The sequence below is a fragment of the Dipteris shenzhenensis genome, chromosome 4, assembly GCF_047967505.1.
Source record: "Dipteris shenzhenensis isolate YYH24624 ecotype China chromosome 4, Dip_SZ_1.0, whole genome shotgun sequence".
Taxonomy (NCBI): Eukaryota; Viridiplantae; Streptophyta; class Polypodiopsida; order Gleicheniales; family Dipteridaceae; genus Dipteris; species Dipteris shenzhenensis.
This window is the reverse complement of record NC_141599.1, coordinates 26866109-26882367: the sequence shown is the minus strand read 5'-3', so window position 1 is coordinate 26882367 and position 16259 is coordinate 26866109.

Below are 16259 nucleotides of genomic sequence, written 5' to 3'. Positions count from 1 at the left end.
ATTGCAGTGGCTCTTCATACAAGATGATAGTGATGTCCGGACCAAGATGGGGATGCATCACTAATGAAGTTGGCCCTGCTAATGAAGTCGGCCCTACCGATGAAGTTGGTCGAAGTTAGCTCTGCTGATGAAGTCGGCCTGGCTGATGTAATAGGCCCTACTGTAGAGGCTGTAGGCATGGGTGAGGTCATGTGCATTGCAGAGGCTATTTGAGACGTCATGGCGATATAGAAAGGGGTGAAGAGCTTATCTCTAGGCAACTATGGCTTATACTTGGGCTTCTTCTCAAGCATGAAGAAGAAACAAGATGAGCTGATGACGAAGCAGGAAGGGGAGCTGATGATTAAGCAGGAAGGGGAGCTGATGACGAAGTAGGAAGGGGAGTGATGACGAAGCAAGAAGGTGAGCTGATGACGAGGCAAGAAGGGAAGAAGGAAAAGGAGGGAAGCTTATGTCAAAGCAGGAGGTGAGCTGATGACGAGGCTAGAAAGGAAGCAAGAAAAGGAGGGAAGCTGATGTTGAGGTAGAAGTGAGATGATGAGAGGAAGGGGAGCTGAAGGAGGAAGTTGAGCTGATGACGAGACTAGAAAGGAAGCAGGAAAGGAGGGGAGCTGACGATGAGGCAAGAAGGAAGTTGGCCAGGTGATAACGAGGAGGGGAGTTGATGTCGAGGTCCAAGAAGGAAAGTTGGCGAGGTGATAGTGAGGAGGGGAGCTGATGACAAGGCTAGAAAGGAAGCAAGAAAGGAAGACGAGCTGATGATGAAGTAGAAGTGAGATGATGAGAGGAAGGGGAGCTGAAGTAGGAAGGTGAGCTGATGACGAGGCTAGAAAGGAAGCACAAAAGGAAGGGGAGCTGATGACGAGGCAAGAAGGAAGTTGGCTAGGTGATAACGAGGAGGGGAGTCAATGTCGAGGTCCAAGAAGGAGAGCTGGCGAGGTGATAGTGAGGAGGGGAGCTAATGACGACGTCTGCTGAGAAGGGGATTAGCAACCAGGGTGACTGCAAGGAGATGGAGTCAAGGAGAACACAAGAGGAGATTGATGGAGCTAGAAAAGATGAAACACAATGGAGAGGTGGCACAGTGGAAGAAGAGAGGTGGCATAGTGGGTTGGAGATGGCCCTAGGTGGCGAAGAGAGTGGAGATGGCACAGGGTGTAAAGGTGGGCAGGAGCAGGAAGCTAGCACAATTCACTAGAAGAGGGGCTACCAAGAGGTGGAGATGTGATCCAAGGCAAGATGGTGGAGCAGGGAGAGCTCGGTGCAAGCAAGAGGGGCTGCTACGATGGAGTTGTGATCCAAGGCAAGGGCTGCCAGAAGGAGAAGATACATTCCAAGGCAAGATGGTGGAGCAGGGTTGCTGGGTGAGATGTGTGCAAGCAAGAGGGGCTTCTATTGCTGATGGAGGGAGCTGCTGCAAGAGAATTCGCTGATGGAGGGGGGGCTACTATCGTTGATGGAGGGAGCTACTACAGGGGAATTCGTTGATGGAGGGGGGGCTGCTATCATTGATGGAGGGACTGCTGCAGGAGAATTTGCTAATGGAGGGGAGGGAGCTGAGAAGAAGTCATGCCAGCAAGAGGGATGATTTGCTTGCTGTGTATGGTTTCATTGGAGGGGGACAACCACGAAGACACAACCAAAGAGAGTCAAATTTAGGAAGGTAAGCCAAAAATAGCATGAGTGGGCTGTAAGATGCAATGGATGAGCTAATCCCAAGGATCTACGCTGAGTTTAGCCAAGTGCTAAATATAGCACTGGTGGGAATTGGGAGGTGAGATGAAGGACCTACGCTGAATTTGGCGAAGATGAGATGGACTACGCTGAATTTGGCGACTAAATATAGCCCTGGTGGGAGGTGGGAGATGAGAGAAAAAGCGGTGTGGGCAAGAGGCAATATTTGAATGAAAAAGGTGGGAGGCAATATTTGAATGAAAAAGGTGGTAAATTTTGAATTTGAATTATATACCTCCTGTATAGGCCAATGGACGAGTGTGACATAGGGGTGAATGAGGGTGAAGGAGGGATGAACCAAGGGTGAACCAAGGATGAACAAAGGGTGACATTGGTGTACACATGGGTGACTGAGGGGTGAACAAGGAGCGACAAGGAGTGACCTAGGGTGAACATGGGAGGAACAAGGGATGACATAGGGAGGAACATGGGTGGCAGAGAGTGAACTTGGGGAGGTGACATAGGAATGACCAAGGGTGTTGAACGGGGTGACCTTGAGGTGAACATGGGTGACCTAGAGGTGAACATGGGTGACAGAGAGGTGAACATGGGGAGATGAAATAGGAGTGAACAGGGGTGACCTAGAGGTGAACATGGGGAGGCAACATAGGAGTGAACAGGGGTAACCTGGAGGTGAACATGGGTGGCATAGAGGTGAACATGGGGAGGTGACATAGAAGTGAACAGGGGTGACCTAGGAGTGAACAAGGGTGACCTAAGAGTGAACAGGGGTGACCTAGAGGTGAACATGGGTGACAAAGAGGTGAACATGAGGAGGTGACATAGGAGTAAACAAGGGTGACCTAGGAGTGAACAAGGGTGACCTGGAGGTGAACATGGGTGACAGAGAGGTGAACATGGGGAGGTGACATAGGAGTGAATAGGGGTGACCTTGGAGTGACCTAGGGTGAACATGGGATGAACAAGGGGTGACATAGGGATGAACATGGGTGATAGAGAGTGAACTTGGGGAGGTGACATAGGAATGAACAAGGGTTAACTAGGAGTGAACAGGGGTGACCTAGGAGTGAATAGGGGTGAACTAGAGGTGAACAGGGGTGACAGAGAGGTGAACATGGGGAAGTGACATAGGAGTGAAAAGGGGTGACCTAGGAGTGAACATGGGTGACTTGGAGGTAAACATGGGTGACCTAGAGGTGAACATGGGGAGGTGACATAGGAGTGAATAGGGGTGACCTTAGAGTGGACAGGGGTGACTTGGAGGTGAACATGGGTGACCTACAGGTGAACCTGGGGAGCTGACATAGGAGTGAATAGCGGTGACCTGGAGGTGAACATGGGTGACCTAGAGGTGAACATGGGGAGGTGACATAGGAGTGAACGGGGGTGACCTAGGAGTGAACAGGGGTGACCTAGAGGTGAACATGGGTGACAGAGAGGTGAACATGTGAAGGTGACCTAGGAGTGAACAGGGGTGACCTAGGAGTGAACAGGGGTGACTTGGAGGTGAACATGGGTGACCTAGAGGTGAACATGGGGAGGTGACATAGGAGTGAACAGGGGTGACCTAGGAGTGAAAAGGGGTGACCTAGAGGTGAACATGGGTGACAGAGAGGTGAACATGGGGAGGTGACCTAGGAGTGAACAAGGGTGACCTAGGAGTGAACAGGGGTGACCTAGAGGTGAACATGGGTGACAGAGAGGTAAACATGGGGAGGTGACATAGAAGTGAACAGGGGTGACCTAGGAGTGAACAGGGGTGACCTAGGAGTGAATAGGGATGACTTAGAGGTGAACATGGGGAGGTGACATAGGAGTGAACAGGGGTGACCTAGGAGTGAACAGGGGTGACCTAGAGGTGAACAGGGGTGACCTAGAAGTGAACATGGGTGACAAACAGGTGAACATGGGGAGGTGACATAGGAGTGAAAAGGGGTGACCTTGGAGTGCCCTAGGGTGAACATGGGATGAACTAGGGGTGACATAGAGATGAAATGGGTGACAGAGAGTGAACTTGGGGAGGTAACATAGGAATGAACAAGGGTGAACTAGGAGTGAACATGGGTGACCTAGGAGTGAACAAGGGTGAACTAGAGGAACAGGGGTGACAGAGAGGTGAACATGGGGAGGTGACATAGGAGTGAACTAGGATGACCTAGGAGTGAACAAGGGTGACTTGGAGGTAAAGATGGGTGACCTAGAGGTGAACATGGGGCAGTGACATAGGAGTGAATAGGAATGACCTAGGAGTGAACAGGGGTGACTTGGAGGTGAACATGGGTGACCTACAAGTGAACACGGGGAGGTGACATAGGAGTGAACAGGGATGACTTGGAGGTGAACATGGGTGACCTAGAGGTGAACATGGGGAGGTGACATAGGAGTGAACAGGGGTGACCTAGGAGTGAACAGGGGTGACCTAGAGGTGAACATGGGTGACAGAGAGGTGAACATGGGGAGGTGACCTAGGAGGGGTGACCTAGGAGTGAATAGGGGTGACTTGGAGGTGAACATGGGTGACAGAGAGGTGAACATGGGGAGGTGACATAGAAGTGAATAGGGGTGACCTAGGAGTAAACAAGGGTGACCTAGGAGTGAACATGGGGAGGTGACATAGAAGTGAATAGGGGTGACCTAGGAGTGAACAGGGGTGACCTAGAGGTGAACATGGGTGACAAAGAGGTGAACATGGGGAGGTGACATAGGAATGAACAAGGGTGACCTAGGAGTGAACAGGGGTGACCTAAGAGTGAACAGGGGTGAACTAAAGGTGAACAAGGGTGACAGAGAGGTGAACATGGGGAGGTGACATAGGAGTGAACAGGGTGGCCTAGGAGTGAACATGGGTGACTTGGAGGTAAACATGGGTGACCTAGAGGTGAACATGGGGAGGTGACATGAGTAAACAGGGGTGACCTAGGAGTGAACAGGGTGACTTGGAGGTGAACATGGGTGACCTAGAGGTGAACATGGGGAGGTGACATAGGAGTGAATAGGGGTGACCTGGAGGTGAACATGGGTGACCTAGAGGTGAACATGGGGAGGTGACATAGGAGTGAACAAGGGTGACCTAAGAGTGAACAGCGGTGACCTAGAGGTGAACATGGGTGACAGAGAGGTGAACATGGGGAGGTGACCTATGAGTGAACAAGGATGACCAAGGAGTGAGACCAAGGAGTGAACAAGGGTGACTTGGAGGTGAACATGGGTGACCTAGAGGTGAACATGGGGAGGTGACATACGAGTGAACATGGGTGACCTAGGAGTGAATAGGGGTGACCTGGAGGTGAACATGGGTGACAGAGAGGTGAACATGGGGAGCTAACATAAGAGTGAATAGGGGTGACCTAGGAGTGAGTAGGGGTGACCTAGGAGTGAATAGGGGTGACCTAGAGGTGAACATGGGTGACAGAGAGGTGAACATGGGGAGGTGACATAGAAGTGAACAGGGGTGACCTAGGAGTGAACAGGGGTGACCTAGAAGTGAACAAGGGTGACCTAGAGGTGAACATGGGTGACAGAGAGGTGAACATGGAGAGGTGACATAGGAGTGAACAAGGGTGACCTAGGAGTGAACACGGGTGACCTAGAGGTGAACATGGGTGACAGAGAGGTGAACATGGGGAGGTGACATAGGAGTGAAGAGCAGTGACCTAGGAGTGAACTGGGGTGTCTTGGAGGTGAACATGGGTGACCTAGAGGTGAACATGGGGAGGTGACATAGGAGTGAACAGGGGTGACCTAGGAGTGAACAGAGGTGACTTGGAGGTGAACATGGGTGCCCTAGAGGTGAACATAGGGAGGTGACATAGGAGTGAACAGGGGTGACCTAGGAGTGAACAGGGGTGACCTAGAGGTGAACAGGGGTGACCTAGAGGTGGACATGGGTGACAAAGAGGTGAACATGGGGAGGTGACATAGGAGTGAATAGGGGTGACCTTCGAGTGACCTAGGGTGAACATGGGATGAACAAGGGGTGACATAGGGATGAACATGGGTGATAGAGAGTGAATTTGGGGAGGTGACATAGGAATGAACAAGGGTGAACTAGGAGTAAACAAGGGTGACCTAGGAGTGAACAGGGGTGAACTAGAGGTGAACAGGGGTGACAAAGAGGTGAATATGGGGAGGTGACATAGGAGTAAACAGGGGTGACCTAGGAGTGAACAGGGGTGAATTGGAGGTAAACATGGGTGACCTAGAGGTGAACATGGGGAGGTGACATAGGAGTGAATAGGGGTGACCTAGGAGTGAATAGGGGTGACCTAGGAGTGAACAGGGTCACTTGGAGGTGAATATGGGTGACCTAGAGGTGAACATGGGGAGGTGACATAGGAGTGAACAGGGGTGACCTGGAGGTGAACATGGGTGACCTAGAGGTGAACATGGGGAGGTGACATAGGAGTGAACAGGGTTGACCTAAGAGTGAACAGGGGTGACCTAGAGGTGAACATGGGTGACAGAGAGGTGAACATGGGGAGGTGACCTAGGAGGGGTGACCTAGGAGTGAACATGGGTGACTTGGAAGTGAACATGGGTGACCTAGAGGTGAACATGGGGAGGTGACATAGGAGTGAACAGGGGTGACCTAGGAGTGAACATGGGTGACAGAGAGGTGAACATGAGGAGGTGACATAGAAGTGAACAAGGGTGACCTAGGAGTGAACAGGGGTGACCTAGGAGTGAACAGGGGTGACCTAGGGGTGAACATGGGTGACAGAGAGGTGAACCTGGGGAGGTGACATAGGAGTGAACAAGGATGACCTAGGAGTGAACAGGGGTGACCTGGAGGTGAACATGGGTGACAGAGAGGTGAACATGGGGAGGTGACATAGGAGTGAATAGGGATGACCTGGGGTGAACATGGGTGACATAGAGGTGAACATGGGGAGGTGACATAGGAGTGAACAGGGGTGACCTAGGAGTGAACAGGGTTGGGGTGACCTAGGATGAACAGGGTGACCTAGAGGTGAACATGGGTGAACAGAGGTTCAACCTGAGTTACAGGGGCGAAGAGGGATTAAGGAGAAGTGTGTGCCAGAGAAGGCAAGGGCTATTTCCATCTTGCCAGAGAAGGAGAAACTCAATTTTTATTGATCTCCCACCAAAGAGTGCAACTGGGCAGAGAGTAGAACCTTGACAAGGTTAGGAAAGGGAATATATTGTGTTTTTTTTTGAATAAATAAAAAGGAATGGAAATCCTTATTCAAAGAGAGAGAATCAATGTGGATGATACTTCTTTACCCGTGAGCCATTTACAAGACCTGGTAACTTCTTGCCCTCCAAGGTGGCCAAATAAATCCCTCCACTGGGAATAATCCTTGTGATAAAGAAGGGCCCTATCCAACCACTAACAAATTTGGGTTTATGCTTCAGGAACTTACTGGAATATAACAAGACCAAGCTGCCAACTTCGAATTCCCTCTTCCTGAGATTTTTGTCATGCCATACTTTTTGCCTTCTTTGCGAGACTTCCTAAGCAAGGATCGCTTCATGACGATGTTCATCCAAGGCTTCAAGATCCCATAATCTCTCAAGTGTGCATGCTTCCAAGTTATCATCCATCTCTACCATGATCCTAGTGGTCTTCATGTGGAACTCATAGGGCATAACCGCCTCCAAGCCGTAAACTAGCTGGAATGGTGAATATCCAGTGCTAGCCTTGTATGCTATTCTATAAGCAGAAAGAGTAGCTGGTAGTAGAATATCGCAATCTGCCAAGGAATGAAGGCATAACTGAGCCACAATATGAGACATGGTCCGATTGGAGCTCTCGGCCAAACCATTGGCTCGAGGGTAGTATGAACTAGAGGTCTTGTGAACAATTAGAAATGATTTGATCATACAAGAATGAGGCCACAACTCAAGCAGTGCAGGTCTTCGCGGCCTTATCCTCCACCCATTTAGTGCCATAATCAGTAGCAATCAGAGCATACTTGTTCCCCCTTCAAGTTGCAGGAGAGATGGTTCCAACAAAATCCAATCCCCATCTATAGAAGGGTGCTATAGGGTTGGATGACTGAAGGGGAAGGTACTCCTGTCAGGTAGAGGCTTCGGCCCCCCTCTTTGACATGAGTCGCAGCGGTGCACATAAGCATAGCAGTCTTGGAATAGCTTTGGCCACCACAACCCACAGCGCATTATCTCTCTAGTAGTGGCCTCTGGTGCCATATGACCGCCCCCATTCCTGAGCGAGCCTCCTGAAGGATGGCTTGTGTTTCATGAGGGAGCACGCACCTCCTTCAAATGTGGTCCTTCCCCAACTTGTACAGCTGACCCGTGATCAGTTTGAAAGGAGTAGCCTAAACAATCTGCCTCTGCTTTTGTGCTGGAGTTAACCCTTTGGGGAACTTACCGTAGACAACAAGTGTACAATGTTTGCATACCATGGGGGAAAGTAGTCCACAACAAACAGGTAGTCATCCTTTGGTACTATGGCACCGACACGGAAGAGGCCCGCATCTGGAAGGTCATCATCAACTCCTATGGCTGCTTCACCTGAAGAGATCCTTGACAAGTGGTCTGCTGGTTGATGCAATTGACTAGCTCTCAGTAGGATGTCAAAGTCAAACTCTTGAAATAGAAAAATCCACCTGCTCACTCGCCCCCCAAGCGTTGGTTTGTTCAATAAGTATTTGGGAGCTTGATGATCAGTAATGATGATAAACTTACTACCCAAGAGATAGTGCCGATACTTTGTCATGGCATAGACCATGCCCAAGCCCTCGCATTCAGTGGTGCTATAGTTTCTTTCTGCTCCGTTGAGTTGTCTGCTTGCAAAGTACACAGGTAGGTCGAGTTTCTGCTCTTCATCTGGTTGGGCCAATATCACCCCAATCGCCAGCCCACTTGCATCTACATGCACATGAAAAATGACATCCCATTGAGGTTACCGCAAGATGGGTGCCTTTACTAGACGATCCTTGAGGTTGTCAAATGTCGGTTGTTGAGGTGCCGACCAGTTGAAAGACTGCTCCTGCCGAAGGAGTTCCGTCAATGCCACCGCTATGTCAGCATAGGACCTAATGAATCTTCTATAATAACCCACATGTCCCAAAAAAAACTTGACTTCTCTGGGTGTGCGAGGAATAGGTAAGGTTAATATCACTTCCACCTTTGATGGGTCCGTGGTCATTCTCTCAGCTGAGATGATGTGGCCAAGGAGAACCCCTCGCAAGGCAAGGAAGAAACATTTGTCCGGATTCAAGCACAACCTAGCTTCTTTGCACTTATCAAAAAACAACCTCAGCTTACTCATGTGATTAGTCTAAAGAGAAGGCTCGAGGTGAGAAAAGCATTCTTACCATTGAGCACAGAGAAGTCATCCAAGAATACCTCAAGAAACTTTTCGATGTTCTCTTGGAAGAGTTTGGTGACAAGACATTGAAACATGGCTGGTGCATTGCATAGACCAAAAGGCATCATCCGGTAAGCATAAGTTCCCCATTGGGTTATGAAGGTAGTCTTTAACCGATCTTGCTCTCGCACCCGAACCTACTTATACCCACTATATCCATCCATGAAGGAGTAGAGAGCATGACAGCTACAGTTTCTAGCACCCTATCAGTGAAGGGGAGAGGAAACCTATCCCGACGTGTGGCGGTATTCAAACTCCTATAGTTGACACAAACTTAGAGTTTGCCAGTCTCTCTTTTGGGCACCACTACAATGCCACTAAGCCATTCGGAGTAGTGAACAGGGTAGATCAACTCTGCTTGCTCCATCTTTTGAATATCAGCATGGACAGCCTTGCCATAGTTAGGATTCATGCGATATGGTCCCCTGATCACCGGGTCTGCTTCCATCGATGCGATGTTCCATGAACTCAGTGGGTAGTCCCTTTAAATCCTTATATGACCAGGCAAAGACATCGACATACTCTTGAAAAAAATCAAACAATGCAGCAAGGAGATAGTCCTATTCGCAGACCCAACTGGCTACCTTAAGATGTCGTGGTTGGTCCTCTGTCCTAATGTTAAGATACCTCCAATCCCTAGCATGGTCAACCTGAGGTATGCTTCTTGATGTGGAGTTGTTCGGTTCTTCTGCTCCCACTGCTAGGTGCATAGGAGAATCATCCAGAGAAAAATCCCCCACTACTTCTTCCATCCAAGAGCTCAGATAGGATGGTTGGGTGTCTTCTGGAAATGGTTGAGATGTAGAGGCAGCACTTGGGCCCATTCTCTTTTTTCCTTTTTATGCTTGCTCGAGCATTCCTCTGTATGGTATTCCAACCACCTTGTATGTAGTTTCGGGAACCTCCTATGTCGTTGGGGGGTCAGCTTCTGACATGTATAAGTCGAGTAGAACAAGGTCTGTGACATTTTCTCCTCCCTGTATGCTGTGGGCTTGCCTTGAAGGTCTAAAGTTCCAGAATCCAGTGTGAATGTGGACGGCTCCTTCAAGTCGTCCATTCTCTTAACCCCTCCTAGGTTGGTCAGTTTGCACAATGGATTCAATAATGACATTTACAGAAATACCTGTCAAATCGATGCTTGATTAGACCCTTAGCTTTTCCCTCTTCTCTCGGAAGTTGGGTGGTTTGGGCGGGTGTTGAGGCGAAACTTAACTTGGACCATTCCATCTTCATTGCTTCCCTCAGAAATTCTTGTAGTGAGGCATGCTCAGGGAGTTTGTCAACCAGCCTTATGGCAATGGTGGAGGGTAAAGCCTTCAAAAACCACCCCTTCATGACGGCGTCATTGGGTGGCACCGACATCTTTGCCGCCAAGACCCTCATCCTTGTGTACATCTCAGAGATGCTTTCTCCAAGCTTCATGGTGTCAGTGGATAACTCTTGGACAATCATGTGTTTGAATTTTTCCAACTTGAAAGTGCGTAAGAATTCCTCCCTTAGGTCTGTCCACATCTAGAAGTGGTCCGAAGGAAATTGACTGTACCATACATCTGCGGCATCCTCCAATGACGAGGGAAAGATGTGAAGGAACGCATGCTCATTCTCCACACCTTTAGCTCTACATGTTGTGAGGAACTTCCTTACATGAGTTTCCGAATCCTCATGGAGGTGGTCTTTGAACTTTTGAGTCTTCACGTGGACCTTGTTGAGGAGCTCGAGAAGTCTAGCTCTGTCTGGAGGACTGAGAATGGCCATCCCCACCGAGAGGTTGGAGAAGATGCAAGAGTTGGAGGGAGTCCCGATGGGGCTATAATGAGTGTTGGTGCTCCCAAGGAGGAGACCACTTCAACAACTCCTCCTGTGGACAACCACAATGGGGAAGTCACTACTGATGTAGTCATAGAGGAAGTGTACCCAGATGGTAGCGCTTAAGTGGGGGGTCTTGGTGTTGTAGAGGGAAAGGGTGAGAACATGGAAGATGTGGGGGTGAAAGAGATGGAGAGCATTTGGGAAAGAGAGGGACGGAGTTGAAGTCATGGATGAGTAGGCAAAAGGGAAGGAAGGAGGTGGTGGAAAAGGAAACACTGGTGTGGATGGAAAGGGAGATGAAACCATCATGGCAAGTAAAGGCATGGCCGGAGCAAAAGTACCCCCCAATGGGATAGATGTAGAAGAAGGATTAGCTAGGAACCCGGAGCTATGGATAACAGATGAGGTAGCAGCTTGTCCACAAGAGGTCGAGGCGGGAGCAGATGAAGTCACCACTCCGGTAGAAGAGATGGTTGATGAAGACATCGTTGCAGGAGGAGGAGAGGGGTTGCCTTGACCTTGATGAGTCCTTGAGGAGCCCTCGTCCTTAGTACCCTCTTCTTTCACCTGTTCTCTACTTTGCACGTCTTCTTCTCCAGAGTCCGAATCCTGACCACCATTGTTTTTGTTGATCCAAGTCAATGAGAGTGTCGATGAAGTTATTTGCTCTGGCTACTGCTCCAATGGGCTCACTTTGTGCTCGAGTTGACGACTTCACAAACTTACGTCACACGTAATGCTTCTTGTACCTAATTTGGTCTGCCGGAAGTCTTTTCTCCACTCTCCTCAAGTACCTCCTAGTTCTCTCACTAGCTCCTTCAAATGTTTCAGAACTACTTGGCATAAGACCTCTCTCTAGGAGCCTAGATCACCACTTCACTCATGCTACTCAACACCACCAGTGTCCCACCGTGACCGCCATAAACTGTCTAAGGGGGGGGGTTCCTAACACTTCCGAAAGTATCACCAGAGGCCTAGGGCCACTGGTGTGAGAAGCGAGTAAGACATGCCATAAGTGTCACTGATGGTACATAGGCGAGTGCTAGTCGATGGTGTCAACTATGTGCAAGTGGTAGATCGTGTCAACTATGTGCAAGCGATACAAGTGCTGAAGTGATGTGAGCAAGAAGAAGACCAAAGAGGAACAACATCATAAAAGCCAACCCTCGACATGAATGGCAAAGAACTTCAACCACATGACATAGGTCCGTTGTACCAGGTGAAGGAAGAGGAGGGGAGGAGAACACAACGGAAAGAGATTTTAGAGTAGTGAGCAAAGATGGGGAGTAGCCTAATTCATTAGAAAGCAAGATGATTGATATACTAGGAGAAGATACACACGAGGCGAGCTCTTGACTCTAGCCTCTCACTCCTTCACTCATGCCTCCTACCCCTACCAAACAGTCCTTCCCCCTTTTCCCTTTCCCCCTCTTCACCTTCTCCTCCTCTGCTCCACCCCCCATTGCCAATCTCCTCTCCTTCTTCCTATTGGATGTTTTCTTGCATCCTTAGCCATCCTTAGCCATTCCACTATTTGTGGGCTGCTCTGCCCTTGATGGCTTCCACAACACTCCAGCCTATTCTGGGTTAGTGAATCCCGTGCTCCATGTGTTCTCCTATGTATTCCATGCGCTCCTAACACTAGTTGGTTGTGAGGGTTGGTGCACCACCTATACCTCTTAACTATTGGACTGCTTCCCCTATGCACCAACGAGTACCCCGTGCACCATTGCACCAGCTGGACTGCTTCCCATGTGCACCAACAGGTGTATCCCGTGTACCATTGCACCAGTACTTCCGTCTGATCAACTTTGACCATGGTGGGTCGAGGTTGAGGTTTGGCACTCTTCAGTCATGTATGCTTCCATCATACCCAAGTCATGTCCAAGTCAAGTCATGTCCAAGTCATGTCAAGTCATGTCCATGTCAAGTCATGTCCAAGTCAAGTCATGTCCAAGTCATGTCCATGTCAAGTCGTGTCCAAGTCTATTCCAAAGTGACCAAGATGTGAACATATGTGAACACGATGCGACTAGGTATGACCAAGTTCTAACAACTTGGCATGTTGCTGAGGTGACCATGATGTGACCCAGGTGTGACTCTTGGTGGGAGTCTCGAAGACTTTGAGTACAACAGTGCTCTAGGCCTACACTCACTGTGGGTGGGATTTGTCTTGGCCAGGTCAAGGTGAGAGCAATGCTTGCTTTCTCTTGCTCTTGTTGATAGTGAATCTATTGCTCCCACTTGTGACTAGGGAGCACCGAATACAGGGGGTCCCACTCCCTCACCTCCTAGCCATGCATGCCCTCTTTATGTCCAAAAGAGCCAGCAAGACAATGGAGAGGGTTCTACCACCATGTAGTATCCAAGAATCACCAAATTACATGTATGCTTATGAGATTTCTATCCCTTTCCTTACACCACATGTTATGAGTGCACCAAGTACCCCTCCAGTATCCACTATACACATATTATTCCAGGTGGCATGAGGGGGTTAGGACCACCCATAGGCAGGTTCAGTTGGATGCCTTTTTAATAGTTCTACCTTGCAAGGCAACCACTCTACTCTCAATCAATTTTGGACACTCATGCCCTCCATTAACTCTTTTTATTATGCTCTCTCTCTCTCTCTCTCTCTCTCTCTCTCTCTCTCTCTCATGTGCACTGGCTCTCCCTCCCACATCAACTATCAATTTACCAAAGTTAAATCTCTCTCTCTCTCTCTCTCTCTCTCTCTCTCTCTTGCATACTGGCTCTCCCCCCCACATCAACTATCGATCTACCCCATAAAACTTAAAAAAGAGGTAGTGTGGTATAGCACATCATGTGCTCCCTTGTTTATTTTTGGCATGCCTTGGTAAAAGGGAAGGTCATTGTGATGTGTTTTGGGCTAGGGAAATGAAAATGAGCTGGAGCAATTTTTGCAAAATTGTTTAATGTCTCTTTAAATCTCTTTGAAATGCTTATATTCATTCTTCTTTCTTAGAGTAATAACCTTTTTTGCTTTATTTTTTTGCTCCTCTTAAATCTCTTTTCCCTCTTGCAAATGTGAAGTTTCTCAAGGTGTTTATAAATACGATTAAGGTCCACAGAATGAGTCTTGTTCAATCCATTTCTCTTGAAATGCAAGCCTTGACAACGTAAGGGATATTAAGATGTTTGTATAAACACCACTAAGGTTCATGAGATGGGTCTCACTCAATGAAACATAAATGATGTATACTTTCTCTTGATTTACCAACTTTGTCTCTCTCTGTGAGAAAAGTAGATATTGCCAAATATTGACTGATCATATATGTGTAGGAGAGGAGCTGTTTTTTTGACTACAAGTTTTAATTAAAGACATGATACTTCTTTGTACATTCACTACTTTTTGACCAAGGTTAGATAATATCTAAACAAGATCAAGGCAGTGATATATTTTTCATAGCCCCTTTGAAAGAATAGATCTTCAATAGGTCTAGCACCATTCTCCCTAGTGGGTGCATTGGGATCATTTCCGTCCTTCCAAAGGGGATTATAAAGTTTGATTATGATGTTTGGTTTCAAAGTTTCCATTCACACATCATCACCTGCTGATTGGGTGGTGGTGGTGTCCAGTGTCCAGTTGCAGGTCCAGTTGCAGTCTGCTCTAGTCATGTCCTAGTTCGTTGTGGGTTATCACGCCACATGTAGCAATTTTTGATTGGCAAGCCCACGGCATGTTTAGGATAGACACTATCCCGGAAAGGATGTTTCTAAGGACGCACTTTATGAAGGAGGTGAGTGTCATTTTAATGCCAGGGCTCATCATGCTTTCTGTTGCCCAGAGCGTACATTGTTTTTGTCTATTGGTAATTGTTTTGCTTGATTGGGTATTTGTTGTCAATGGAATTTCACTGATGGTAGGATCAGAGGAAGCTCCTCAGTCATTACAAGCAGATGCAACAACCAATGTTTGAAAGCTGAACCTTTCAATGGTACCCGTTTGCTTGTTCTTGAAAAATCCATCAATGGGCATATGTGCCATGCATATGTGCCATGGGCTACTCAACTAATGCAGATCAAAAGGGTGGCCTTGACTGCTATTATGGCAACAATCATATATGTAGTTGTGAAGGTAGAGTTGTATGGCCCATCGTCCGATCAAATCATTATAGATGATGGATCTTTTAGTTGTAAGCCTTCAAATTTGACATTTTTTGTAAAGGACGTTAGAAGCTCACATTGTTTTCTTTTACCTTGTAGTTATCCTTTGTGGTGGATCGGAGGCCAACTCTCACAGATATAATCCAAGAATTCATCGATGATGACAGGATTGTAATGTATGTGGCAACAACATTTCTTTCATGCGTGCTTTCCATATGTTGGCCATTTTTAACTTCACCATCCTTGCAGAAGTCCCACAACTGTAAAATTAGGCTTTGCTCGATGCCAACAAGTTCTCTCCACATATTTCAAACATAACTACCTATTGTTTGTGAGCAGGTAAGCGGAGTCTTACATATTACTGACCTTAATAGCCCTTTGGTAGAGTTCCAATGTGACACGTGCATGGGTTCTCGTGTCAGTCAGGATCCCCCTTGGCCTTTTTGCTACATGTGTGGCACTCCACAGAAGATTACCTATATCTCTTTTATGAAAGGCCGTGTGGCCCTCCACAATGGAACCCATGTTGATGTCAAGCTTTGTGGCTCTCATGCAGATGAGGTGTTGTGCTTACATTGCCTGTTTATGGAGTATTACACCCAGATTGTTGTCGCTATGTGGACCTTGTTAATGGATCATCGACCGTCTGGCAATTTCACCATCAACAACTCTGGTTTCATCGCCACGCTTGATGAAGCCACATCCTTCAGCTTGGGTTATTGCATACACCCTTAAGGTCACTGCTTCTATGGTTTTCTCTCTTTGTTGATGCAAGTTTGTAGGGTTTGGAATAACGAAGCTCTACCCCCTTGCTGAAGATATTAACAGTTGTATATATCCTCGCATTTCAATGAAGACTCCCACAATTTGAACTTTATTGGTTGTTAATGGATCCCCAACACCGTGTACATTGCTCGTCTGATATTTGTTTCTTGCATGCTTATGAATTGGATAGGTCCCCATAGCTTTGTTGAATAAGAGTGTGTTGCATTATGTACCGCACCAAGAGCCCTAGTAATGCCACGACTGATCATGCATGGAACTATGCAAAGGAGTAGCAGAACAACAATGAGCACACAAGCTAACCCCATGATGCAAAGACTTAAACAGCATAATGACAACATAGATAACACTCCAACTACGACCAATGTGCTAAATTGCATCGAGGTCTTCTTCCAGAGTCATACATATGAGTCATTGCTGAACATGCTGCATCTAAGCATCTCATGGCCGCCCTCTAGAACAAGAACTCCATCACATATGCTTTGCA